The sequence below is a fragment of the Felis catus genome, chromosome C2 (genome assembly GCF_018350175.1).
Source record: "Felis catus isolate Fca126 chromosome C2, F.catus_Fca126_mat1.0, whole genome shotgun sequence".
Classification (NCBI taxonomy): Eukaryota; Metazoa; Chordata; class Mammalia; order Carnivora; family Felidae; genus Felis; species Felis catus.
This window is the reverse complement of record NC_058376.1, coordinates 150,846,896-150,874,340: the sequence shown is the minus strand read 5'-3', so window position 1 is coordinate 150,874,340 and position 27,445 is coordinate 150,846,896. Positions and strand designations below refer to the sequence as shown.

The following is a 27,445-nucleotide window of genomic DNA, read 5'->3' as shown; positions in this document are numbered from 1 at the left end:
GTTATTTGAAAATATTTTTTCCCAGCATACCACTGTCTTTTCATCCTCTTAATAGGGTCTTTTACACAACAAATGGGTTTAAAACATTTTTTGGTGAGGTCCAATTTAGCCAATTTTCCTTTCACCCACTTGCTTTTCATTCAACAAATAATTACTGCATGTCTCCGGTTTACCAAGATAATGTTCCAGGTGCCCATAGGAATCAAAGATGTGACATGGTCCCAACTTCAAGGCATTTCCAGTCTAGTTGGGGAGATTGGTGATCCCAATAACTCATATAACCCAAATAACTAATATTACCTAACAAGTGTTATGTGGAATGGAAGAGGTAGAGATACATGTTTGTTTTTTGTTTTTTGAAAATCAGATATTATGTTTTGGCTGACAGCAAAGTAGTGGGCAAAGGTTTCATCGCTTCTATGCCAGCAGATGCCACAAAATGGTATGGAAACTTCCTTTATAAACTCGTTTTTTTCCCAGATTGAAACAATCGTTTTTAGATAGCTAACATATTAAATCTCATTATGTGCCAAGAATTTCACGTACGTTGTATCAATAATAATCTTGCCGGGCAGTGGAAAGGATTATACCATATTTTAAATTTAGAGAATCTAGGATTCAGCAAAGTTAAGTAACTTGTCCAAGGTCACAAAGACAGGAAGCAGTAAGGTCATAGGAGCACCCTGGTCTTTTGAGGTTAATGCTCTTTTAATTCTACCCAGAATCCTCCTGAGACATGTCCTTTTCCTGCCAGTATAAACTCATCAATCTTCTGGCTAAGAAATGGACTGTCTGATTTATGTTTTAAAAAGATGAGACACATATCCTTGGTGCACAAAAGTCAACGAGCTCTTCTTGATAAAGGAAGAATCCATTCAAACTTTCACAGTGGTCAAGATGATGCAAAAAAATGGAAAAACAAGCACTACCTGTGAGTCAGGAGAAGCAAAAGAAGGGATAGATATTGCTGGAATTCAGTAAAATTTTGCTGAATGACAGCCCAGGATGGAGTAATCAAGGGGGTAGCACTTTAGGTCACCTTCTAGCAGGCTGATTGTTACCCAAATCATCTTCCGATGCCAAACCTTTCACGGAATGTTTAAAAAAAAAGTCAGTAATAGCTCAGGCAAAGGATGGAAGCTGTGCCTGTTTCTGACCCTGTAAGACAACAAAAAGGGAACTGGGGCTCTTTCTTGTGCATAATGTCCCTGGATTTCCATCTGTACTTTCTTCCTGTCTTATTTGTAACCTTGCCCAAATCGCTGAACCCTTCCGCACTTATTTTTCTTTTGAAATGTTTATAACTTAGGAAAGATGTTAGGATCTTGATTTTGAAAGAGGCTGTAAAGTGGCGAATTTATATATTAGGACAGTTTTGCAAACACTTGCATAGTGTCAAATAACCTTCGAACCCAGTCCCCGTTCTTGCCAGGATGCAGCCACTACTCGGCAACCCCCAGGTGGAGAGTAAGTCACACCTTTACTCTGCTGGCCTGTGCCAAAAGTTAGACCTACCATTTTGCATAACAAAAGGCAAAAATGGGAACACTGGACAAATACATCTGGTTGATTGCATTTTCTCTAGGAAGGTAACCGGGAACAGGACAGCAATGGGGCCCCCCGGGGAGAGGAAATGAGAGGCCGGGAGCATGGGTGGGAGGGTGTCTTGTTACCTGTGTACCCATTTGGACTTTCTGAATTTCGTCCCATGCTAATGGTATTCAAGTACAGGTAAATAAAGTTAAAACTGAATGTAAAGAAAAAAGGAACAAAACACAAACTTTCTTCCACTTTAGCCCATCTGTGGATAATAAAATCCCTTTAAGAGAGGAAATCAGATGTTTAGAGAAATCAACTCATTTTACCTTCCAAGTTCCCTTCCTAAAGGTTTTTTTCTTCCTTTTCTTTTCTTTTCTTTTCTTTTCTTTTCTTTTCTTTTCTTTTCTTTTCTTTTCTTTTCTTTTCTTCTTTCTTTCTCTTTCTTTCTTTTCTTTTTTCTGCTGCGGACAGATCAGCAAAAGGAGCCATCCAATTCTACTGAGCAAATCCACACGGAGAGGACACTCTTAATCCACCGGCCTGCGAGAGGATTCCTAGGGCTTTAGGAGTCACCAGTGTAGGGTAGCTCCACAAACGCGTTATTTTGATGGAGTGACTCCCAGGCTGCAGCTAAAACCGACAATGTGTTTTCAGTCTAGTTGTTGGGGCTGAGGCAGTCAGTCTCAGGAAGATTCCCGGCCCTGCGCCTGAAGGATGCAAAGGCGCTAGGAAGCCCTGGCCTGGGGGGGAACCTTTCAACTCCCGGGCGTTCTTCCAGGACCTGGACCCCCTGGCAGGGGCCCGAATGCATCCGTCACTTGCGGCCAGCCTCGGGCATCCTTCTGGCAGCGCGGGCTCACTAACCCGGCGGTGCGACGGCGAAGGGGTCTTGGGAGGTTTGCGCGCGCAGGAGCCCGGGGCGGACCCTGAGCCGGGTGCGAACCCAGTCGGGGCGTGTTGAACGACTGGGCGTCGCTACACAGTACATTCCCGGGAGAATGAAAGGAATCCAGCTCAGGGAATGGGTCACCACGGTGACTTTAAATACCCAGGGACTGTGAAGAGAGGAAGAGCTGTGTTTGGAGAAGCGCCACGCCGGCCCTGGTGAGGCTCGGGAGAGAGGGCGCCCACACTCCGGAGGGCGAGCGGCAGCGCTGGGAGAGCCAGGCCCACCCCGGATTCGGGTGACGCGTCACTCCGCGGTCTGGGGGGGGTCCGGGCCCCCGGGGCTCAGGGGCAGGGGACAGGAAACACCTTCCTCCAAGGCTGATAGCGACCTGAAGTCTCACCTAGGGGCTCCCGGGCCGTGGCCCCAGCACTGCACTGCGCCGCCAGGGAGAGCCCGAGAAGGGGCGCGGGTCCCCGCCCCGGGCGCGCGCAGCCCCAGCCCCGCCTCCTCCCCATGCGCCCCGCCCCTCCCGGCGCGTGCCGCCCGCGCGCCCGGGGAGCTTCCGAGGAACCGGCCCGGCGGGCACCCCGTGCCCCGGCGCAGGCGCGAGCGCGCGCCGCCCCTCCGGCCGGGCGCCCAGCTGCGCCCCCCCGCCCCGCCTCCGCACGCGCCCCCGCCCCGGGCGCCTCTGATTGGCCGTCGGCCGGGCCAGCAGGTGTCGGCGGCGGCTGCGGCCAGGCTGGCCCCGGCTGCCTGCGGCGCGGGCGCCTCCCTCGCAGCCGCTGCCACCGCCGCGCTCCCGCCTCCTGCCCGCTCCCGGGCTCCCGCTGCGGCTGCGGTTCTGGCGGCCGAGCCCCCGCGGCGCTGCAGCTCAGATCCGGCGCGCCGAGCGACCCGCGCGCCCCTGCCTCGCCGCTCGCAGCTCCCTCATCCACGCGCCGCGCTGCGGCAGGTGCCCCGGGCGTCCTGAGGCGCGGTGGCCTGAGCGCGGCCGCCATCGGTGACCCTGGCCAGGGACCTGCTCCAGCCTGGCCACCCCGCGTGAGTACCGTCTCCTCCCCTCCGGCGGCTTTGCGCCACTGTCCCCCTTGCGTTGCCGCAACTTCGGGGGTGGGTGTGTGGAGGTGCCTCTCACGCTCCCCCACGCCCGTGCGAGTCCTGAACCAGGAGGGTCCCCGGGCACGGCCAGCCTGCCTCTGCGGACGGGCTTGCGGGGGGCGGGGGCGTTGAACTTGCTCGAGGTTCGTCGCAGAGTCGCAACCTGCCCCTTTCCCCCCTTGGCCGCGGCCGGAGCTCGTCCCTGCGTTTCCCTCGCGTTCGCCGTTCCCCGTTGGCCACGTAGCTCCCGGGCTGCGGTTCGCCGCGCACCTACTACGCTGCAGGTGCATCCGCCGAGCGCCTGGAACCACCGGGTAAGCGCCCGGGAGCAGCCAGCGCGGCGGACTTGGCTCTCTCGAACTCTCAGTTTCTGTAAAATGGGGCTAATCAGAGACTCACTCAAGGTCATGGCCCGTGCGCGGAGTGAGAACCCTAGTCGATCGCTTCCGGCCGGGTCCGCGGACCGCCTGGGGAGGGGCGCGCTGTGGCGGGTGGGTGGTCACTTCGGCTTCATCCCGGTCTCTTCCTCTTCCTTCCTTCCCTCCAAGTCCGCGGGATTTGCAGATGTCGGGAGCCCGTCCCAAGGGACCCTACAGAGGTTTGGGGGCGTCCGTGGGGGACCTTTGGGGTGAGCGCGGTGCCGAGCGCTTCCGCGGCGGAAATCCCTGACCTGAGACATTTGCAGCATCCCCTCCAATCCCAGTCATTTAATTTGCTAACGTCTCGGCGGGGTAGGGGCATTTTCTAGGTGCCTGCGCTTAGAGCAGTCCTGCTCCGTTTCCGTTTCCCAGACAAGCCCTGTCCCCAAGATAAGTATGGGAGAGACGAACTGGACATGTCAGTTTGGGTCCAGGGACTTCGTAAGAGAAGCGGGTTCGCTCTGCTGTTGGTTTAGCCGACCCTGGCTCCCATCTGCTCTAGGAAAATGCCTGGAGTCTGGCTTCATTCCTGCCCTCCCTACTCCCTGCCCCTTGATCTGGGTTTGTTGCACACTTTCCCTGGGGAGGGTGGAGTCCAGTCCCAGAATGTGTAACTGTTGCCGGATGTCTGTCGTTTATTCCAGACCCTTTGAGGCAGTTCCAGTGGGTTGTGGGCGGTTCTCAGAGCTTTGGGCTCGGGAGAGACTTACCCCTCCTCTTTTGACATTGTTTCTCTGTCCCTCCAACTCAGCCTACCCCGCCCTTACTCAGCGATCACATGGCTACTTGGATAGTTTTGTGATGCCTGACAAACATCTTTGAGCCTCAGCTTTTTTTTTCTTTTTAAAGCAAGCTCTGTGCCCAATGTGGGACTTGAACTCATGACCCCAAGATCAAGAGTCGCATACTCTGTAGACTGAGCCAGCCAGGCGCCCCCGAGCCTCAATATTTAAAATCTATAAAGCAGAATAATCCTTGTGTTTCAGTCTTTCCAGGGCGGTAAGGGTTCAGGGGACATGGTGGAGGTGAACGTAGAAGGCGGATGGTTCCAGACGATCTGAGCTGTGGGTGGAAGTGGAGGTGATTTCAAGAATTTTTTACAGCAGTCTCTGAGACCCTAGGCACAGATGTAAAAATCTTTGTTTCTAGAGAAATTTACTCTGCCAAGACTTTGAAAATACTACTTTTCATCTTCCAGTTGATGTCTCTCACTTGGCCATGGGCAGCTACATCTCTCCTAATTGCCCCCTGCCCCATCTGTGGTCTTTGTGGGCAGGGAGCTGGCTGTCTCTGCCGGGCTGGGGGCTGTCTGTGATGGTGGCGAAGCACTGTATCTGTGTGTGGGGGTGTTGTCTCTGTGAAGGTGAAGTGTATCTCTGTGGAGATGTGTGTATCTCTTTGTGGCCTAAGTTTCCTGTGGCGGGGGAGGGACAATTGTTTGCCCCAGGGTCTGCTCATTTTGGGAAAAGTGAAGGGCTAGCCAGGCTCAGCAGTGTAAACAGTGGTATGGCTTGTATCCTGTCTCCTTCCTCCCTGTCCAGAAGGATAGAAGGAGAGCTCCTCTGTGGCCTTGGTCTTTAGAGAAATCAGTTGGGGCAGACTGGAATACCTCAGAGAGAAATGGGCATCCCCCTGTTTTGGGTTATTATTGTTTATGCAGTCTTTTGTTTCAAAGGCAAGTTAAAGAGGGACGACGGGTCTGAACTTGGTGACTTTATTTTAACATTATATTAACCTATGACATAATAACAGAAAATAGCACGGATCTGAACTGTACTCTCAGTGGATTTTCACAAGCTGGACACACCTGCACCTGCCCAGATTAAGACCTAGAATATTCCTCGTCGCCCCATGTCCTCCATAGATCTTATCCCTCAAGGGTAACCATCACCCTGCTTAGTTTTTTCAGGTGAGCTTGATTTTTATTTTCATTATTATTTATTTTACCAGTTTAGTGTCAAAGGTAAAATGAAGCTGCTTGGTGATTTTCTACTTCTTCTTTTAACGGATGCTAACCAAAGGTAGTTGCACATTAACCAGTCCAGAAAGCTAGTAGGGAGGATTTGGGCTTAAGATCTAGGTGGAATCTAAACTGGTTGTCTCTTCCTCGCCCCCCAGCTGGTTCTTGGGTGGTGAAAGAAGCCAGACCGCAGATACAACAGCACCGACATTGAGAAATTGAAGCCAGGTTGTTCATAGAGTGTATTTGAATAAAGCAGACCTGAAATAGTATCATGAGAAAATATAAATGAAAAAACATATGAATTAGTTCTCATTTGAAACATAAAAATGGGAATATTGTGAATTTCTCAATATTAAAAATCGGTAGAGGACCACAGAACTTCAAGGCTGAGTGATTTATAAGCTGTTTGTGCTGTCACCACATGGTGGCGCCACCTTGGCTGGAGAACGGCACTACGGAGCCTTCTTTCCCAAGCCCCCAGTAAGGAATCCCAGGAATAAAATCCAACAGTTCAGTATCTCCGGAAATGATTTCCAAAGTGTTTGGCAGGCAGGCCTCCCCTCTGGCGCCTGCTACCCTGAATCCACGGATTGAACCCTATCCCAGCTTTTTAGGAGGGTGGCTTGTGTGTTGGAGAAGGTGGAGTTGGGACATTATGGCCCTCTCTTTGGGATTTTAAAGAGGGTTGACTGAGAAGCTAGCTCAGGTGTGTTGTGATTATTTTGGAGTCATTTCACCCCAGAATTCCCCCAAAGGTATGAGAGAAGGAGTTCTCTTTCCTGAGCCAGGTAACTATAGTCACACCGCACTGTCCATGGTGAACTCGGAAGAATAAATAGGTATAGGTGTAGTCAGACTGCTGCCCTCTGAAATGCCCTCTGTGTTCCACACAGAGGTGGGGGCCAAGTCACAAGGGGAGACCACAGGGTGTGGGCTTTTGTATCCAGCTGTGGAGAAGGCTAAGCAGACCATTCTAGTGCCTTTTCCCTTCACTGTCCGTGTGATCAAGATGCTGCCTAGAAGACTGTATTCATGATGGCCACCATGCTAACAGTATTGCATATTGGCCATGTGCTGGACCATGTATACATATATAGCCCTGTATTTTATATATATATATACACACACACATATACACACACACACACACATATATATATATATCTGTGTATTATATATATACACATATATATTATATAATATAATATATATATAATATTATATATATATATATGGATATATGGATATATATGGGGTTGAGTGCATGCAGCCTGCAACATTGGGACTGAGTGTGTGCTCATCAGAATGTGTAGTCTTACTTCATGTTTAAAATTTTAGGGGCGCCTGGGTGGCTCAGTTGGATAAGCAACCGACTCTTGATTTCGGCTCAGGTCATAATCTTGCAATCCGTGAGACTGAGCCCCAGCGTCAGACTCTGCACTGACAGTGTAGAGCCTGTTTGGGATTCTCTCTCTCCCTCTCTCTCTCTGCCCCTCCCCTGCTTGCATGTGTGCTCTCTCTCTCTCTCTCTCTCAAAATAAATAAACATTTAAAAATTTATGTAAATGAAGGTCTGTTAATTTATTTTTGTAATTTGCTGTTTTTCACCTAACATTGTTTTAAAAACATATGTTGATAGCATTTGTTGATAACTGAAAGTTTAGTTGATGCATTTTAACATAATATTTCCTTGTTTGGTATCATCAATACCTCATTGATGGACAAAAAGATATTTTTACTGTTTGCTATTATGAGAAATATTGCAGGGACTATCCTTGATAAGGTCTTGTAGAAATGTGTAAGTGTCTCTAGGATATATATCCCCAGAAGTTGAATAACTGGGTAGTAGGATATGCCTGCCTCAACATCTGTCTGTTACAGGTTTTGCAAAGTGCCCTCCGTAGTAGTTGGCCCGCATTACATTCCTACTAGCACCGTGTTGGAGTTCCTTGTGTCCCCATATCTTTGTGCATCAGATGTTTCGATTTTGGTTCATCTGATAAGCATAGAATGTATTTCACTTTACATTTCACTTTTACTTTAGATTTCCCTGAGAGTCTTTTTTTTTTCTTTAAAGATTTTACTTTTGGGCAATCTCTCCACCCAGTGTGGGGCTTGAACTCACACCGCTGAGATCAAGAGTCACATGCTCTACCAGCCAGGTTCCCCTCACTTAGAGATTGTTAAAAAATACATTTTGGTTTTCAAAGTTTGTTTTCTAGGTATTGCTATATTTTACTAGAGAAAACGTTCAGATCTTAACACTCCTCTGAAATTTATATTTCTGTATTGTGTGAGGCAGGGATCTAATTGTTTTCCATACTCAAAACCACTTCTCCCATTATCATTTATTGAATAGTTTCCTATTTTCTCACTTATTTTATTGCAGTCTCCATAATATGCCAGTTTTGTTACATTTTTGGATCTGTTTCTAAACTCTGCTTTATTAAATCTCTTATGATTCCTCAGCTAATACCATTTTATTGAATTATTAAGGCTGTATAATCTTTTCTTCTTAGCTTTTTTCTTCAAAATGGTCTCGGTTATTCTTGACCCCCTAGGCTTCGACATGAATTTTAGAATCTTTCCTAAAGGTCCATTTTAATGAAAAATATTATTACGGAAATTTGGTAAAATACCAAATAAACTATATTTTTGTGTTTCTTTTTCTTCAAATATATATTGTGCTAATCAAAACTTTTAATTTCCCATAATTTGGTCTCCATTTTAAATGGATTCACTTTATGTGACTCTTCTCTGGCACCAGATATCTTGAATAATAAGGACCATTTGAATATGATTTTTCAAACACATATAGGATCATTTTTTAAATTCAACAACATACAAGCAATGTTAAAGTCAATGATTATTCTTCTGTGACATTTGTATCCATGTAATAATTAATTTGTGTACCTTAATTTACTTAACAAATCCTTCTTTTTGTTAAAACCTGAAGCACTTTATACTTTTTATTGTAACTTCATCCTTGTACACATCTCTGTTTCATTTGTATGAATTACTTTGTTGAAAGTTGTTTACTTTTCCTTACATTTTTGGTACACATTGCCAATTAACCCCCCAGGAGAGTTTATAAATTGATTTTGCTATTAGTCGTATATGAGTATGACAGATCCCCATGACTTGCCAGCGATAAATACAATTATTCATCATCATTTCCAGTTTCACGGGCAAAGGAAAAAAGCCAGAATCCTGGGTTGTTTTGTTTATTCGTTTAGCTTTTCTTTTCTAGTAAGACAGAACATATCTTCATGTTTATTGGTTCTTCAAAGCTGACTTCACTATAGAATTTTCCATGAGGGTTGTTTCTCTTTTGCTTTCTGTAAAAGAAACTTGCATTATCACTCTGCTTTTTTTTTTTTTTTGAGAGAGAACAGATTGTTTTATACAAATCATGTTCATATTTTTAATGTTAAATATTCTGTCATATGAAAATACCATATTTCAAAAAGCTGTTCCTCCGTGATGGACTTTAGATTATCTCTGTATTTTTTGGTCATTACGTATATACATGCAATAAACATCCTGGAAATGTATTTATGTGCATGAAAAAGAAATTCTGGAGGATCTGTGCCCAGAAGTGGGATTGCAGGATCATATTATATGTAGTTTTACAGCTTGATGACCTGTTGCCAAACTGCTCTCCAAAGTGGCCATACTCAGTTAAACTTCCGTGGCATTGTGTATGGATAGCGTCTGTCCCATAAAGGAACCGATACTATTAGAGAAGGGAGAACAAAGGCGTTGAAAGAAAACATAATAGGTATGTATGTTTGTGTGTACGTAACTATCCTAAAGTTCATTTGGCAAAACTCAGAGGTTGTTGACCTTTTCATTTAGAAACTTGCATCATAGAAACGATTACATAGAAGTAAGACCAGAACAGCATGAAACTGCTAGAAGTTTAGTGGGGAAAAAGCTGGATGAGTAACTTGGTTGGAAACAGGCTGGAAACTTTACTGAAAGAAACCTGACCCCATTCAAATGTACTCTGAGAATCAAGTCTGCATTTGTGGAAGGGACCTAAAAAGAGCCTAATGAAACTGCGTAAATGCTGTCTGAAAACTGTTTCTGGTTTGGTGTTCGACCATGTGTTATATTGTGTTATATTCCCCCATTTTCTTCTGTCAGTAATTATGAGTTCTTTTTTTTTTTTTTGTATATATTTATATATCATCAGCTGGGGAAAGAAAAACACTCTGTAGAAAGTTCTTTTGTGGCTGTGATTTACAGCGTAATGCCACAGATACGACAGACACGCGATCTGCAGCTGGGATGCACAAATCCATTCTGTGGGCTGACAATTTAATCTCACTGAGCAGACACTTGAGAAAAGAATGCAAGATGTGCAAGGAAGGGCGGGTGCCTGGAGGACGGAGGTGCCCGCCCGTGGCCCCAGGATCTGTTGTGGCTATTTGCCAGAGTCCCCGAATCATCTTCTGACACTGACTCGTGACTCCGATAACCATGTCATTCTATACGGTTCTTTCTTTGTGGTATGAAGTAGAACTACCTCAAAGTGTGCAGGGTCATTTTCTAGGCTTGGATGTATATCTATATCACTGCAGAAAAGGAAAATTACCCATCTCTTTACATTGTTTTCTCTGAAGATTCACAGTCTGGATAAGCAGTGCTTCTCGCCCCAAACATCTTCCTAACCTCCTCTTGAAAACCATTGTCTCAAGCGTCATTTCACTTTATCTGTGTAGCTCCAGACTCAGAAAATATGGAAGGTGTTGTTTTGTGTTTGTGTTACATAAATGTGGTTTGGGTGTTTTGCCTTTTTTTGAAAAGCAATTTATTGATCATGAGGGATTTACTAGAATGACATGTAACCAGCAGAGTCAAGATTAGTCTCTTTTATGGCTAATTAGAAGAAAAAGAAAAAATGGTGTTTTAATTGAATCTTTGTTTAGTCTTTTAGAAATCTGCGAGTTGGTTTTTCGGCTTTGCAGTCCAGTAAATGTCAGGTGCCTCTCCCAGGACGGCAGATCTAGCAGTCTGGTGCCTGAATGCTTCGGAAATCCCCTAACTGTCCCTTTGGGCTCCCAGTCTCGAATCTCTCCCCCTCAGCTTCCAGGTACCTGATGCTTCCCTTCCCACTGTGGTCACCCTCACTTTCTGCCTCAGTTTCCTTCCCTTCAGACTGCTGGTGGTGGTGGATGCCAATACAGTGCTGTTATCTTCCCCTTCTCTTCTTTAAATGATCCAGAACCGGTTAAGAGAATGAGAAACAAAAAGAGCCCAGCACCATTTTTGGCTAATCAGGGAGATGGTTAAAATTGCTTCCTCTAAGAGGAAGGGCTTCCCAAAGAAGTGAGATCTAGTGGGAGTGCTTTGGAGACGGGCAGATGTGCTGTGCTTGTTCAGTCAAGACCACGTCTCAGGAGGGCTGGGGCTTTTGGATGGACACAAAACCCAACTTCCTTCTAGGTCACAGTGGGATAAGAAAGCCTATAGAGTTGGCCACCACTTTCTACCCCCAGGACAGCTTAGTGCTGTCCTCCTTTTTCTCTTGATCAATATCACTAGAGTTACAGTTTTTTCCCCCCAGATTTTCCAAAGAACCAAATTTGGCTTTCTTTTCTCTATTGTGTCATTATTTTTTTATTTTATTAATCTCTGTTCTCATCCTTATTATTTCCTTCCTTCCACTTTCTTTGACTTCATTTTTTTTATAATCTCTTACCTTTACAAGATTTAACTCATTAACTTCCAGCCTTTCTTCTTACATACACATGCATGAGCCCAATCAATTTGCCTCAAGTATTGCTTTAGCGATATTTGTATTCCACAGTTTTGATTTGTAGCGTTTTTACTGTTCACATGTAAGTTTTTCGCATTTTCACTAGGATTTCTTCTTTGACTTATGAGTTCTTTGTATGCTTTTATTTTGGTTTTTAAATTTCCAGAACCTTTTAGCCATTATTTTTTCTATTTTAATACATTGTGATAAGAGAATGTGGTCTACGTGAGTCCATTTCCTTGAAATTTGTGGCAGTTTTGTGTTATGGCCTAGTACGTAGTTTTCGCAGATGTTCCCATGTTTTCGTGAAAATAAAGTAACTGGTTACAGTAGTCAATATATGTTCATTAGCTTAAGCCAGTTAATTGTGTTATTCAAATCTTCCCTCTTCCTTACTCATTTTTTTGCAGCTTAATTAATCAGTTATTGAGGGAGAATATATATAGAAATGAATTTGTCAATTTCATATTGGGCTGCTTTCAGTTTTTGCTTTGTATATTTTGAAGCAAGATGTTATTAGGTGCATTCTAGTTTACTTTTTTTCCTGGTCAACTGAACCTATATCATTATGAAATAACCCTGTTAATGTCCAGTAATGCCCCTTGGTTTTAAGTCTGTTCTAATAGAGCTATGCCAATTTTCTTTTGCTTAGTATTTGCCCGTTTTATCATTTTCTTATATTTTCACTGCCAACAGTTATGTATATTTTTATTTCACTTGTGAAACTGTTTTAAAGAGCATAAAGTTGCTTTTTTTAACCTGTATGTTTTAATGTGAAAGATACATTCATTTTCAGTGCTACCATTAATATATTTGGTTCTATTTTACTGTTGTACTTTGTCCCACCTTTTATATACTTAGTTACTCTATCTAGTTGCTTTCAGTATAATTTAGATCCTCTCTTCTACCCCACATGACACTTTCCCCTCTCACTTATTCAAAACTTTATGCTCTATTTCTGTTTTCTAGTGTTTATGATATGGTAATTTTAGCATACGTGTTTACCTTAACAAAATTCAAACTGAGTCAGAGTCATTTCTGTCTTCCTGAGCAATTCAAGGACTTTATACTTAACTCTGATCACCTCCCTCCCCAATGTATATGTGAGTGCTGTCTGGTGTTTTAGTCAGATTTTAACACTTTATTATTATTTTTTTCACATAGTATGTGATGTGTTGACGATATTATTCCACTGTCTTCTAGCTTCTATTGTTTCATTCCAAGAATTCAGCTAATAATATGCTTATTGTTCTTTTGTAGTAATCTTTTCTTCCTGGCTGGTTTTAATTCCTTATTAGTGTATTTGTTGTTCTGAGTTTCACTATAACATATATAGTAATGAGCTTCTTTTTAATTGTCCCACTCAAGAATCACTGGACTTCTTAAATGTAAGGATTGCTGTCTAATCAGTGTTCTGGAAAATTCTCAGCCATTTGTTTCTTTGAATGCTTCTCTTCCCCATTCTCTATTATCTTCTCCTGAAAGTTTGATCAGAACCTTCTTCCTATATCATCTGGGTCCTTTAAACTCCTTTTTTATTTTACTTCTTTTCTTCCGGCTGCACTTTGGGTTATTATTTCAGCTCTCTCTTCCAATTTACCACTTATCTTCTCTGCTGTGTCTAGTCTGTTTTTTAGTATGTCCACTGAGTTCCCATTAACTTTTTCAAATAAATGTAATTTTTATAGCTTCTCGTTCACGGTTGCACTTTGATAAAGTCTTATTTCCTGAACCATATTAAGCATACTTATTTAATGTTTGGTATAAAATAATTTCATGATTAACAGGAATTTAGCAACTGGGGAAGACTGATCTGGCAGTCTAGTTCTGGGTTCTTTATTAATTTATTAAACAAGGGGTCATGTTGGGGACCACACGCTAGAACTCAGACTTGCCCTCTCCAGATGCTCTACCCATGTCCCTCCCAAAAGGCAGTAGGGGTTTGTAAGCGTGAGTAGTACTGGGCTTCCTCTGGTATCCTCACCGTCCACGGTAGGCACCACAGGGCACCCTGCTCCCTGCTCAATAAAAGTTGAAAGGAGCCCCTCACGCTGGGTTAAAGGTCACGTCTACTTTGGCCTTCTGTTCTCCATTGACTTGGTCAAGAGGAAACTGGAAACACTCCTCCCTCTCCCTCTTGCCCCTTGTGACTCATGGTCCCACTCCCACTCTGCCTTGAATGGACCAGGACTCATCCCATCGTGCTCTTTATCCCCGTTTTTTCAGTCCCCCTGACTCCAGGGCTGTTTCCCTTCAGTTCCTGATGACTTCAGCTCCAGATTTTCCACCACTCCCTGCAGCACTGCTCCTGCCTTAGAACTGGCACTTTAGTATACAGGTAGGGAATCCTTCTAACATCGAGGCCTCCCAGTTCCTTGACCTGCTTTGCTCTGATTTTCTGTCTTCCACCCCGTCCTGCCACCGACTTCCACAGTCATAGATGGACACTTTCATTCCCAGTAATGGCCAGCCCTTCATAATCTGTTTCATGCAACCAACTTCCGTCTTCCAACCCTTTTCCTGTCTTCTTCCAAGTCCGGCGGTCCCTCAGTGCTCCTCACTCTCAGCCCATGACCCCAGACCCTTGAGGTCCTCTCCTCTGCCTTTTCCAGCCTATAACTCGTGGCATGCCCTGTAGTCAATCTTTGGAGCACACCCTCAGTTCACATACCCATCCTGGACAGCATCCTTCTCTCTGGTTCAGTCCCCATCTCTGCCTCTCCCTGCCTGCATCTTTGCCACTGAATGGGGCCAAAGGAAAACTCACAAGCAGTTGACTGGCCTCGTATGGCCATGAGCTTCGGGTGGGTGCCTGATATTTCCCTGGGCCTGGCCCTCTCCCGTTCTCTTCACTGATTGTTTCACACTCTCTCCCCTGCCTTCCCATTTGCCTCAGATGTGCTCACCTCTCCATCCTCATTCTTAAAGTGTCCCTGCTGTCACTCTCACTGAGAAAGCTGGAGCCATCCAGAGGGAGCTCCCACAGACTCACTCCACCATCTGCCCCCCACCTGCCTTCCTCTGTATCTACATACTCTGCCCTGTGTTCTGGACTAACTATGAAACATCTGTGTTTGGATCTAAAGTGAGACCCTCCGCTCCCTGGCCCCGTAGCCCCTCCTACCTTGAATACTCAAAGATATCACTCCAGCGATTCTCCCTCTGTATTGCCAGTTTTCTCTGTCTACCAGATCATTCTTGTTGGCTTACACACATGTTACTTCTCCTTTCTTGGAAAACGCTCCCTCTGTAACTGACTTTTACCTCTAGCTCTGAGTCATTTCTCTGTTTTCCTATATACAAACACAGCTAAAGAGAGTTGGTTGTCTAGTCTCACTGTCCACAAATTCCCCCCTCCCATCCTGTGTTACCCCACCCTGCCCGCCGCAGATGGCCAGCTCCGTTTCACCAACTCCACCAGCAACTGCCTGATGATCCGTGAGCGACTCCACCTTACTGAACCCAAGGGCTGTTCTCACTCTCATCCTTCTTGTTCCATTAGCACCATTTGACTCCGCCCGTCAGCCCCTCTTCCTCGATATACTCTCTTCCCTAAGTCTGGAGGATACATTCATAGATGCCTTCTACATCCTTGGCGGTTCTCTAGCTGCTGCTCTGTCTTTTGCTTGACCTCTGAATGTTGGAAGGCCCCAGGGCTGTCTTTGATCTGCTTTGCCTTTTTATTTCCATTTCCTCCCTACAGACCTCCCCTCGGTCTTATTTCATGGTTTCAAATACCATCTGTGCCAGTGATCCTTGACCCTTTATCCCTGGACAAGACCGCTCTCTCAAACTCCTCGAATAACTTACTTGCCCTCTCCTCCTGGATGTGTAATAATCATCGCAACTCTTTGAAAACCGAACCCTGATCTTAACCCCCAAACCTCTTCTACCTTCTTTTTTCTCATCAAGTTGCTTAGGTCCCAATCAATATAATCAATCTAAAATTATTAATGCCTTCCTTTACCTTCTTTTTTGTTGTCGTACTACTCTTTGAAATCTGATGTGTACTTTTCAATCATGGAAGATCTCAATTTGGATGCTAAATTTTCATCAGAATTACTTGATTCAGGGGTGCCTGGGTAGCTCAGTTGGTTAAGCATCTGACTTTGGCTCAGGTCATTATCTCATTGTCTGTGGGATTGATCCCCACGTCGGGCTCTGTGCTGACAGCTCAGAGCCTAGAGTCTGCTTCAGATTCTGTGTCTTCCTCTCTCTCTCTCTCTCTCTCTCTCTCCCTCTCCCTCCCTCCCTCCCTCCCTGCTCATGCTCTGTCTCTTTCTCTCTCAAAAATGAGTAACCTTAAAAAGAATTACTTGATTCATAGTTAGATTTAGTGAAATATACAGTTAAAAAACTGCATTCACACACCCAAGTTGTTCTAAATTTATTTAAATGTTTTCCCATAGCTGAATTGACTATCATTTAACAGAAAGGTTAGACTTGTTTTGCATAGCAGCTAGCTCTCTGTTGGTTAGAAGGAAGTCAAAAATTTTGTCTGGAGCAACTTTGCTCTCCTCTTTGTTATCTACACAGTAGGATATTACCTAGGGTCAACTCTCTTTATAATCCTGTTGCTTAAATATCTTTGAATATGACCACAGTTTGAAGGGCCTAGCCGAACACCCTATTTTATCAGAAATATTTTCAGTGTCTCCTTCCTGAATAGGGGGGCAACCCTGGGTTATAACTCAAAACATAGCTGTAGCCACCTGGCATTAATTTTCTTCAAGTGATTCTTCTCCAGATTCATGGAAGAACTCCTCAAATAATTATCTTTCCAGGGGAAGGGATGTCTTGCTGTGTTTCCATTCCTTCTGTTAGAAACATGTGAGAAATTCACTTAATTGCCAGACCGAGACAGAGGCTGAGATCTTGTGTTTTTGCCCTTTTGGACTCATTATTCTGGAGTGGTCTTAGAAATAAGCTTTTGGGACTTGGGAGGACAGGCATTCAGTACTTAGTATTTACATCAGATAAGCCTGATAAAATTGAAAAATTTTTGAGGAAGCACTATCAATGTACAGCCTGGGCAGTGTGGGCATATAACACTCCTTTCTCAGAAAGGGACTTACTGAAAACCTAGGCAGTGGCAAAAACAGGTTTTTAAAAAGAATCTAAAATTATTTGGGGTTCGGTGCGGAAGCAAAGGCCTAATTTTAGTGTAGAGCGGTGTTCCCGGTGAACCTGCACAAATGGGAGATCGGCTGTGGGCACACCATCATCTCTGTCCATTTTTGCTCATTAGGTGCCTTCACTGTTTAGATGCCGCCCTTGAGACACGCCGGAAAGTATGTCTCAGGAGCCTTATTGTACCCTTGGACTTAGCCATTTCATTTCTGGGAATCTAGCCTAAGGGGGAAAAGTCCTTAATGCGGAAAACCCTTGATGCACAAAGGTGTTTCTCATAGTTCTCTGTGAAATTGTCCAAAATTAGAATCAACCCAGATGTACCACACTGGGAACGGGTCGATAAGGATGTGCGCTGGATAAAACGTAATGTAACCATTAAGAGTGATGCTTAAAAGGGACTGTACCAACACAGAAATACACCGGAGGTAAGGTGTTTAGTGGACAACGGCACCTGCCTCTGTGTGTCATCGGACAAAACCCAACAGCAGTCCCTACAAAGAGTGGGACAAATGACACTTCAGCAAAGCCATGTGTTAGTATCCGCTGTTTGTTCAGTAGTGTCATGGGATTAATTTTCTTTTATGACGTCATCCTATCTTTCAAATTTTCTTAAGTGAGCATTTTCTGGGGGTGCCGAAAACCACACAAAAATTCCAAAGTAGAAACTCAAAAGGATGACAAGGGGTGGAGATCTGTGAGAGGCTCCTTCTGAGGAGCACCTGGGACATTGTTTCTTTTTGAGAACTGTTTTTGCAAAATTGAGAGTGAAAAAAAAAGGGAGAGAGATGGTAGAGGACAGGTGCCCCAGCTGGGCCAGGTGGGGATACACATTGTTGGGAGGTTGTCTCCTCTGCCTGTCTGGAAAGGTCGGGCAGGGCTGCGTGCTGTGAATCTCAGTCCTCCTTTGTCGGACATATCTCTGGGCACACGGGGGCACCCAAACAGCGTTTGTTGACTGAAGAATCGATGGGCACAGACTGTAGCAGATTCCATTGGCCATGTTACAGAACACTTAAGATTATGCTCTTAGGGTGTTACCTTTGAATTTTGAGAAAAAACTGGAAGAAAAAATTTTCACTTATATCCAATTTGAATGGAATGTCTATGGGCATTACTACTCAAGACTAAACTACCTTCCCCGCCATCTCAAATTGTTGAACCCATTTATTTAAAATTTTTTAACGTTTGTTTATTTTTGATAGAACACAAGGCAGGGAGGAGAAGAGAGAGAGGGAGACACAGAATCTAAAGCAGGCTCCAGGCTCTGAGCTGTCAGCACAGAGCCCAACGTGGGGCTCGAACCCATAGACCATGAGATCATGACCTGAGCTGTAGTCGATTGCCCAACCAATTGAGCCACCCAGGCGCTCCTGAACCCGTTTATTGAAAATAAAGGTGTAGTTATTTTGGTTAGCTTCTGCTTCAGAGTTCTGTAATCTTGTCTATAGAATTTTGTGACACACCTTTAATTATCCTCGAAGTAGCTAACTTTAATTAAAGCATGTGTCCCTGAACCCCCTGCTGATGGAAGATGTACTTCATAGCTGGGTTTGTGAAACGTGCCACAGATCAGGGTAATGTTAAAGATCATTAAATAATTTCCCTTCTGCCAACGTACTGAATTGGAGATTTTTTTTTTTTTTTTTTTTTGCCTAGAGCAGCTTTACTCTCTTCTTTGGTATCTATCCAGTAGGATATTATCTAGGGTCAAATCTCTCTTTATAATGCTTTTGCTTATATATCTTTGAATATAACCACAATTTGAAAGGCCTAGCCTAGCACAATATTTTATTATAAGCTTTTCTGTTTGAAACTATTTTCCCTTTGAAAATGTACACTCCAGTCTAGTTCAAACACTCATTTCAATGTTCACTATATTGAGACTTCAAAGAAAGAGAAAGAAAGAAAGAAAGAAAGAAAGAAAGAAAGAAAGAAAGAAAGAAAGAAAGAGAAAGAAAGGAAGGAAGGAAGAAAAAGCAATATATTTATCGCATGTGGGCCTTGGGTCATTGACGAAAGCACGTAGTTAAAAAGGATCAGATCGGAAAGGGGTTTTGAAAAGGATCTGGCCCAGAGGTAGAAAACTGGTGGGCCAAGAGTCATCAGTAGGTCATTCCCTTATCTCACCAGGTGATGTGGCATGTTGGTGAGACCAGTGAAGTCTAGGGACATGAGCCCATGGCCAAACTACTTCTGCTGTAAAACGAGTTTCTTGGTCAGTCACAATGTGACAGAGGGAACCGTGGTAGAGAATGAAGTATTCGTCACCGACGGGCAAAGATGCAGGCAGGAGCGTTACAGGCACAGTTGGCAAACCCCTGCGTGTCTATTCCAGGCAGGAACCAGTGCTCCCTGTGTGACGGAAAGGGACTAGTGTAGTCACTCTCCACCAGGTGATTGGCTGGTTTCCTCCCCTCCACGTCCTGGGGAAGGGCTGGCGCTGGTTCTCTGCTATTGGGAAGGCACTGAGCCTTCCCAGGCTAGGCACTGAGCAGTGGTGACAGTCAGATGAAGCCTGCAGCGGGGAAGTTTGTGAGGTCGGACCCGCGTGTGGCCGTGTTGGTGGACCGTGTCCCCAGGGCCCACTGTACAGGGGCCCCGCTGGGGAAGAGGCCACCTGATCTCCCCAGATGTCATCTTGTCCACCTGATTATCGAGAGCTTCCACAGAGATACTGAGACGTTGCCCTGCTGCGCTCCTCTGGGGGGCCCATCGCCCACGTACCTCTTCCTCACACCTCCTTGTCACTGGCTTCCCAGTCTTCTTTCCCATCCTGCCATACTGTCAGCCACTGCCCCGGAATTGGTCTAGGTCCGTTCTTCCAGACATCTCTTGGTCCAGACAACACGGAAAATCAATATAGTGCTTGACATCCTGTCTGCCAGAAGGATTAACCTTCACTGTTACCCTTCGGGGCCACCCCTCAGCAGGGCTGTGATGTCATGGCTTTCCACTTTTGGAAATCTCGCAGAACTGTCTAAAGCAGGCTTGGGGGTTTTCTTCCTGTTGGCGATCATCAGGAACTTTCTGTGAGGAGATAGGTGTAGCTTGAGGGAGCGGAGACAGAGCAACAGACACGGAGGGCACGGCAGCCTGGGACGCCTGCCCCTGCAGCTTACATCATCTGATGTTGCTTCAGCCTGATTGCCTATGTGCCATTTCCATTTCACAGTAGATGCCTACTGTCCAGCCTAACGAGAGGCTCAGTGCTGGGTTCTTCTGGTCGTGGTGGGGGGCGGGGGGTGGGGTCACTGGATGTCTCACTGCTCACTGTCACGTGTTCAGTACCAGAAGCCGTGTTGCACAAGGAGAACGCTTATGTGTAGAAGAGGGCATGGCTGTGTTTTAACACCCTTAGAGGCCTTGTGAAGCCTCTCAGAACTCCCCAGAGGTCCTGCCCAGCATCTGTCTTTGTTACAGACACTTCGTATGTCACTGGGTCTGTCGGATCCTGTGTAAACCAAGGGGCAGAGTGGCTTGCTGCCCGGATCGCTACAGGGTCTTGTCTGACTTCGGGCCCCGCTCACTTCTGGCTGCCTTATAGTTTACTTAGGAAATGGCTGAGAGCAGCATTCTTGTGTGTTTCTTATTTTTTTCTTTTTCTTTTTATTAAAGTTTTTATTTATTTATTTGACAGAGAGCATGAACATGGGAAGGGCAGAGAGGGAGGGAGAGAGAATCCCAAGGAGGCTCTTTGCAAGTGCAGAGCCCAGTGTGGGGCTGGAACTCACGAGCTGTGAGATCATGACCGTAGCTGAAACCAAGAGTTGGATGCTTAACCGACTGACCCACCCAGGTGCCCCTGCTTATATGTTTCTATGTGTCATCTTTGAAATCCAAAATAGCCCTCAAAGCTTCAAGCCTCTTTTTTTCTTTTTTTTTACTGAAAGGCTAAAAGATGATGATGATGATGATGATGATGATGATAATAGCAATAATAAAACAACAACCCTTGGCTGTCTAGGACATTGATCAGAGAAATAACAGCTACATGCAGGTGGTTGGAACACGAGTCTGCAGCTGGCAAGGTGGGGTGCTGACTCTGTCACATCCTGGTGAGACCCAGGTAGACTGATAGGGGCGGGCACTCCTGGGGGCACAGATGCTTATTCTTGAAACTCTTGGTTTAAAGTACTGTGGGAGCTGGTTTAGAATTAGACTTTTTACCGGGCGCCTGGGTGGCTCAGTCAGTCAAGTGTCTGACATCAGATCAGGTCATAATCTTGCAGTTTGTGGTTTCGAGCCCCACGTCGGGCTCTGTGCTGACACCTCAGAGCCTGGAGCCTGTTTCAGATTCTGTGTCTCCCTCTCTCTCAGCCCCTCCCCCATCTATGCTCTGTCTCTCTCTCTCAAAAAATAAATAAACATTTTAAAAATGTAGAATTAGACTTCTTATCATGGTTTTGAAAAGTACCCCTCATTTGGGAGTTTATCATTTTTTTTTTTAATTTTTTTTTCTCAACGTTTATTTATTTTTGGGACAGAGAGAGACAGAGCATGAACGGGGGAGGGGCAGAGAGAGAGGGAGACACAGAATCGGAAACAGGCTCCAGGCTCTGAGCCATCAGCCCAGAGCCCGACGCGGGGCTCGAACTCCCGGACCGCGAGATCGTGACCTGGCTGAAGTCGGACGCTTAGCCGACTGCGCCACCCAGGCGCCCCGGGAGTTTATCATTTCTATACATTTCATTTCTTCTTCAAGATTATTGTCTATATGTGTGTCTTCCTTTAGCTCATCAAAGGCCATGATCGGGGTCATTTTCTTTCCTTTTTATGTATAGACCGCATCTCTGAGTTTCAAAGTCATATATTGGGTTTTAGGCACTCGGTAGGCATTTGGGATGAACTTACTTGCCAGTTGGCACTGTCTTAGTAACAGCACTCGTGGCTGGATTTTGTGAAATTTGGCAAATTCTTTTTAATGGCCTACTCTGAAATCAGTCAAATAAATGCCACCAACCCATGAGAGACTGAGTAGAGGCAGAGGCTGGAAGGCCCCCTGGGTGCTGAGGGAATTGTCACCCACATGTTTTCCAAGCTCAGACACTTTTCTCAAGCCAAGTCTTTGCCAGTGAAGCCCTGCTGAACAGATACCCTGTGCACCACAGTCTCTCCCGCAGCAGAAAATCCGTACTTCTGGGAGCCACCTGGAATCTGGATCTGAATACACAGATTGAAAAAGCTTAGATCAGAGGGGCGCCTGGGTGGCTCAGTCAATTAAGCATCTGACTTTGGCTCAGGGCATGATCTCACGGTTCATGAGTTGGAGCCCCGCGTCGGGCTCTGTGCTGACAGCTCGGAGCCTGGAACCTGCTTTGGATTCTGTGTCTCCCTCTGTCTGCTCCTCTCCCCACTCATGCTCTCTCTCTCTCAAAAATAAAGCTTAAAAAAATTTTAAAAAGCTTAGATCAGACTGAAATAATTTAAATATGCTATAGAACGAAACAACTTTCCTGCAGTCACAGAACGATTCCAGAACAGGCAGATCAAATAAGTGTGTGCCTTTGAAAGGGTGTACTAGAGAGTTGAAGTGTGTAGATAGTTTGGAAAATCTTGTTTTGAAAGATCTAAGATGGACTACAACAAGCACAGAAGTTGAAAGAGTTCCTTCCCGCAGCGTTCAGCACTTTTTCTTTTTCTTTTTTTTTTGAAGGCAAATCTATGAAGTATGTTGTTCCCAATTAGTGTCATCTCTTCCTAAAAGTAGTGCTAAATTTTTACACCAAGAAAGAGGAAGGCCTCGTGAGCTATAATAACTTACAACTCCACGGAAGGAAGGCGTTGGAAAGAGAAAGGGGAGATCCAGGTCGAATATGCTAGAAGTTGCTCAGGCTTCTGTATCAAACATGCACAGGAGTGGTTTGCAGAGAAGGGAATGAATCACTTTTCAGTGTTCTTTCTTGCAGTTCAGTGAAGCTAAGAGGAAGTCTTTTATTCTGTGGAACCCATTTCTAAGATGTAGTGGGAACTCTGTGTTGGTAGATAAACCACAAGCATTGAAATGGGAGCAGAAGCAAAGGACAAAGGACCTGAAATGATTTGCTGCCACTTGCTTTACCTTCTTTCCACCATGGCACTGAACACCCTAATCCTCAAGTAGGCTTCCATGTCCCGTAACCAGGGCACGGTGAGAAAAGGGGTTTTCCCAGGATGCTTTGGGTCGTCCGAAGTTGGATAAAAATAGATAGAGCCATCTCTGGGCTCATCATTTATTTCTGAGTCTAAATACTGAAGACATCAAAACAGCTACGTTTTTACAAGGTGTTTTTAGTCGATGATGTGTTTGAAAAATTGTACCAGGGTAAGACGAGGGAGAGGTTTTCTTGAGTGCACAGAATGCCGCAGCGGGCCATGGGCGACGGAGGTCCAGCAAGCCCCATGTAGAAACGGGGACTGCAGGCACATCGTGGTGATTGCTTATAACCTGGTAACTTCTGATAACATAACTTGAAAGTGGGAACTTTCAAGTTGTCTCTCAGCCATTTTAATCTGGTAGAGAGGAGACATTTTTAAGACCGTAAACTGAAGAGTTCCTGTCCTCAGCAGTCCTTGGGCTTTGGTCTTCCTGCAGCCACATTTCATCTGACTCAGATGAGAGTTTCTTCCATAGTGGAGAGAGGCTGACTCTCCCTTAACAGACTGAGCTGTGAGGCCCAAAGGATGAAACGTGGGAGGTAGAGAGAAGAAATCCTGGCCCTTTGGGCCAAGAAGTGTGGGGGAGAGAGGAGAGAGAGAGAGAGAGAGCACAATGTGGTGAGGAGTGTATGTCCTGACCCTCCTTGCAGTGGGATGGAGGGCGGTGTGTGTGGATGCCATATGTTGGGCAGAGTAGAACCTTCAGCAGAAGGGATGGGGGTCTGAGAACATGGGGGGGGGGACTAGGCTGGAGGGCACTGCATCCCTCTCCGGGAAGTCCTGTGTAACCACATGCACCGTGGCCCAGGTGCGACCATGGAGCACTGATGGGGAGAGCCACCTCTCGGGTTGGGTCCCTCAGCCTGTGCAGGTCATGCAGGAAGCCAGGGGTTCCTGTGAGCTCTAGTGAGCGAGTGTTGAATGGCTGCATGAACAGCTGGAGCTGTCGAAGCCTGGGGTCCAGAAGGGGAGGCTGCCAAGAACAAGGACCTTGATGTTGAGATGCCTCGGTGGAGTCACGGTCAACAGCTCGGTGTGCCATTCATGACAAAGGACAGAGAGGGCTGGTTACCACTTGGCAGATATGGTCCAGACACCAGACCGGCCCCCCTGCGGCAGAGCCCAGCCTAGAAGAACCCTTGTCTACTAGTCACCCTGTCCCTCATTGCCAAGAGAGCAGTAAAGCCTGCCCCTGGTGCCAGATGGCATCTTGGGAAGGAGGAGGGATCACCAACACCTGGAAACCTCCCCATCTCTGGCTCCTCCTCCTTCTCTCCCACCAAGGGCAGTGACTCACAGTCCATTCCTCAGGTAGCCCTGACCACTCTGTACTTGGATTGCCCTTTATTGCCTGCTATCCTGACCTCCACTCAGTGAAAGTGTGAACAAACAGGACTCACCCTGGTCCCAGGATTAAGTGCCAGCATTTGTGACTCGGAGAACCCTCAGATCTGAGGTTCGCATACTAAAAACCCAGGCTCTGCAGCTGTTATTTGCTTACACTGTAATTGTAGTGTTTACATACAAATTGATACTTCTAAGTAAGTACCTGATAATAATTTGCTCCCTTTGGAAGGTAAATATTCTCCTTTTCTCGTCTACTATTAGTTGCTATTAGCTATCCCTTTACTCTGAGAACAAATGGCTAAATTTTAGCCTACCATGTTTGATCACAAATTCAGAACTGATGAGGTCTGAATTAGTGAGGTTTTAGTGTATATTTCTTCATAGTTTTATGTTCTCCACTGTAATTATGTGATCTAATTCCAAATACAGCCAGCTGCCAACTCTTATCTTGATGCACTTTTATTACAGGCAGAAGAAATGTACCAGACTTTTATATAGTAGAGGGAGCAAAGAGCATCATTATCCAGTTGAAACTGAAGAGGAAATTCTCAGTGGGGAGAAGAGCTGTGTATTTTTATCGAGTGTTCATTAGCTGTCCCTCTGTGCAGGGAATCTACATGAAAACACCCTTCCCTTCCCCAAAGGATGGGAAGTAGAGAAAAAAACCCAAACAGCAGGAGAGGCCTCACACAGCCTCCACTGTGTCCAGTGGCTCAGAAAACAAAAGTATGGGGTGTCAGGTGCTGCTTTAATGTCAAGATGGGAGAGAAAAGTGCTGGGCTTCATATAAACACTGGGCTTTTTTTGTCTCCTGTAAGTACAGTCATCACAGATGAAGCCAGAAAAATGCAATCAAGGTTTATTAAAGAGGTCAGGGTTGGTTTTTTTTTTTTTTGTCAATAAAGTGTAATGTGTGTATGTATTAGGGTTCTCCAGAAACAGAACCAATAGGATGTGTGTGTATAAATATACATATTTATATAAATGTGTTAAAGATATTTATCATGAGTAATCGATTATGTAGGGTGATCTATCCCATGTTTTGTGGCTGAAAACCCAGGAGAGTCAATGGTTGGTTCTAGTGTGAGCCCGAAGGATTGAGAACAGGAGAACCAGTGGTGCTGTTCCAGCCCAAAGATCAGCGGGCTTGGGAACCAGGAAGAGCTAATGTTTCAGTTTCAGTCCTGAAGCAGGAAAAAAAAAGGCAGTGTCCCAATTTGAACACATCAGGCAAAAAGAATTCTTTCTTACTTAGGGGGAGCGGTCACCCCTTTTGTCCTGTTCAGGCCTTCAACTAATTGGATGAGGCCCACACACATTAGAGAGAGCAATCTGCTATCTTCAGTCTACTGATTCAAATGTGAATTTCATCTAGAGATCCTTACGGACATACTCAGAATAATGTTTAATCAACTATCTGGGCACCCTGTGACCCAGCCAAGTTGACACATGGAGTGAACCATCACAGGGTCTGTGAGTGATTTCTGAACCCAGCGTCTACGATGATCCTAGTCCCTTATGCCTTCTTGTGGAGACAGTAATGAAGGCCCCCTTGTGGACTCTGCTGGGCATGCCTGGGGATGCCAGGGCACAAAGAGCATGCTTTGCAGCTTTCGGTTTAGATCCGGGTTTCTCAACCATGGCATTATTGACATTTTGGACCAGGTTATTCTTTGTTGTGGGGTACTGTCTTGTACATCACAGGATTTTGAGCATCAACCTCTGACCTGTACCCACTGGATGACAATAGCATATCCCCAGCTGTGACAACTAGAGACCTCTTGGACATTGCTGATTGTCCCCTGGGAGGCGATATAACCCTCAGTGTAAACCAGAAATCCACTGGTTTAGACTCCTACTCTCTTGCCCTTCCGCCAACCAGCTTCTGCCAACTCCCTCCACTTTGTGCTTGGGGTGCGTGTGAGTGTCCTTCTACTGCCATTGCAAACCATCTCCTAATAGCTATGGCCACCAGACAGAAACCAGTCCATAAATATGGGATATTTCTTCTGTGTTTAGTGTACAAGTCTTGAACTTATGTTAAATTTATTTGTAAGTATTTTATTTTTGATACTGTTGTAAATGAAATTGCTTTCTTAACTTTATTTTTTGAGTATCAATTTCTGATGTTTAGAAATATGATCGATATTTATATATCAATCTTGTGTCCTGCAACTTGGCTGATCTCAGTTTTTTGGGTGTGTGTGTGTGTGTGTGTGTGTGTGTGTGTGTGTGTTCCTTAGAATTTTCAATATACAAGGTCATGTTTTCTCTGAATAGAGATAGTTTTACATTTTCTTTTCCAATCTGGATGCTTTTTAGTTCTTTTTCCTGTCTAATTGCCCTGACTAGAGCCTTTAGTACAATACTGAATAGTAATGGTAAGAGTGACAATCTTGTCAATATTTGAGGAGAAAGCATCCATCCTTTCATCATGAAGCATGATGTTAGCTGCGAGCTTTTTGTAGACAGCCTTCATCAAGTTGAGAAAGTTCCCTTCTGTTCCTGATTTGTTGAGTGTATATATAATGAAAAGGTGTTGGATTTTATCAAATGCTTTTTCTTTTATTGAGATGATCATGTGGTCTTTGTTGTTTACCTTATTGATATGCTGTATTACAGTGATATCTGGATTTTCATGTGTTCAACCAATCTTACATTCCTGGCATAAGTCATATTTTTTCATATAGTATTCATAATCTTTTTTGATATGTTGCTAGATTTTATTCGCTAATATTTTTGAGCATTTTTCACCTATATTCATGAAGATACTGCTGCATAGTTTTATTTTATTCTGCTATCTTTGTCTGCTTTTGGTGTAATAACCACTGAAGCCGTCTAAACCTGTGCTTTTCTTTGTGGGAAGGTTTTGGTTACTAATCCAAAATCTTTACTGGTTACAGATCTGTTTTCTGTTTTTCTTGAGTCAGTTTTTCTATGTTCTGTCTAGGAAATTTTTCGTTTCATCTAGGTTATGTAATATGTTTGCATACTGTTTTCAGTATTCATTTATAATCCTTTTTTATGTCTGTATTGATGTCCCTCTTACATTGTAATGATACAAATCTTGTGTCTTTTTCTTGGTCAGTTTCACTAAAGGTTTGTCAATTTTGTTGATCTTTTCAGAGAACCAACTATGGGTTTTACTGATTTTTCTT

General features: G+C 44.8%; 1 protein-coding gene across 5 annotated transcripts in view; it reads left to right on the top strand.

The window, feature by feature from the left end:
• The first annotated feature begins 2,432 nt into the window (after positions 1-2,432).
• The window catches only part of MYRIP (myosin VIIA and Rab interacting protein), a 374,212-nt gene continuing 349,199 nt past the window's right edge, over positions 2,433-27,445 (top strand). For 4 of the 5 annotated variants that reach the window (XM_045037827.1, XM_011286243.4, XM_019810900.3 and 1 more), the window contains exon 1: positions 3,339-3,469. The gene's annotated coding sequence lies outside the window, so the exon portion shown is untranslated. Of the gene's footprint in view, positions 2,644-3,338; positions 3,470-27,445 lie in introns of those variants that run through there. The other variant, XM_019810899.3, reaches the window with a different exon arrangement.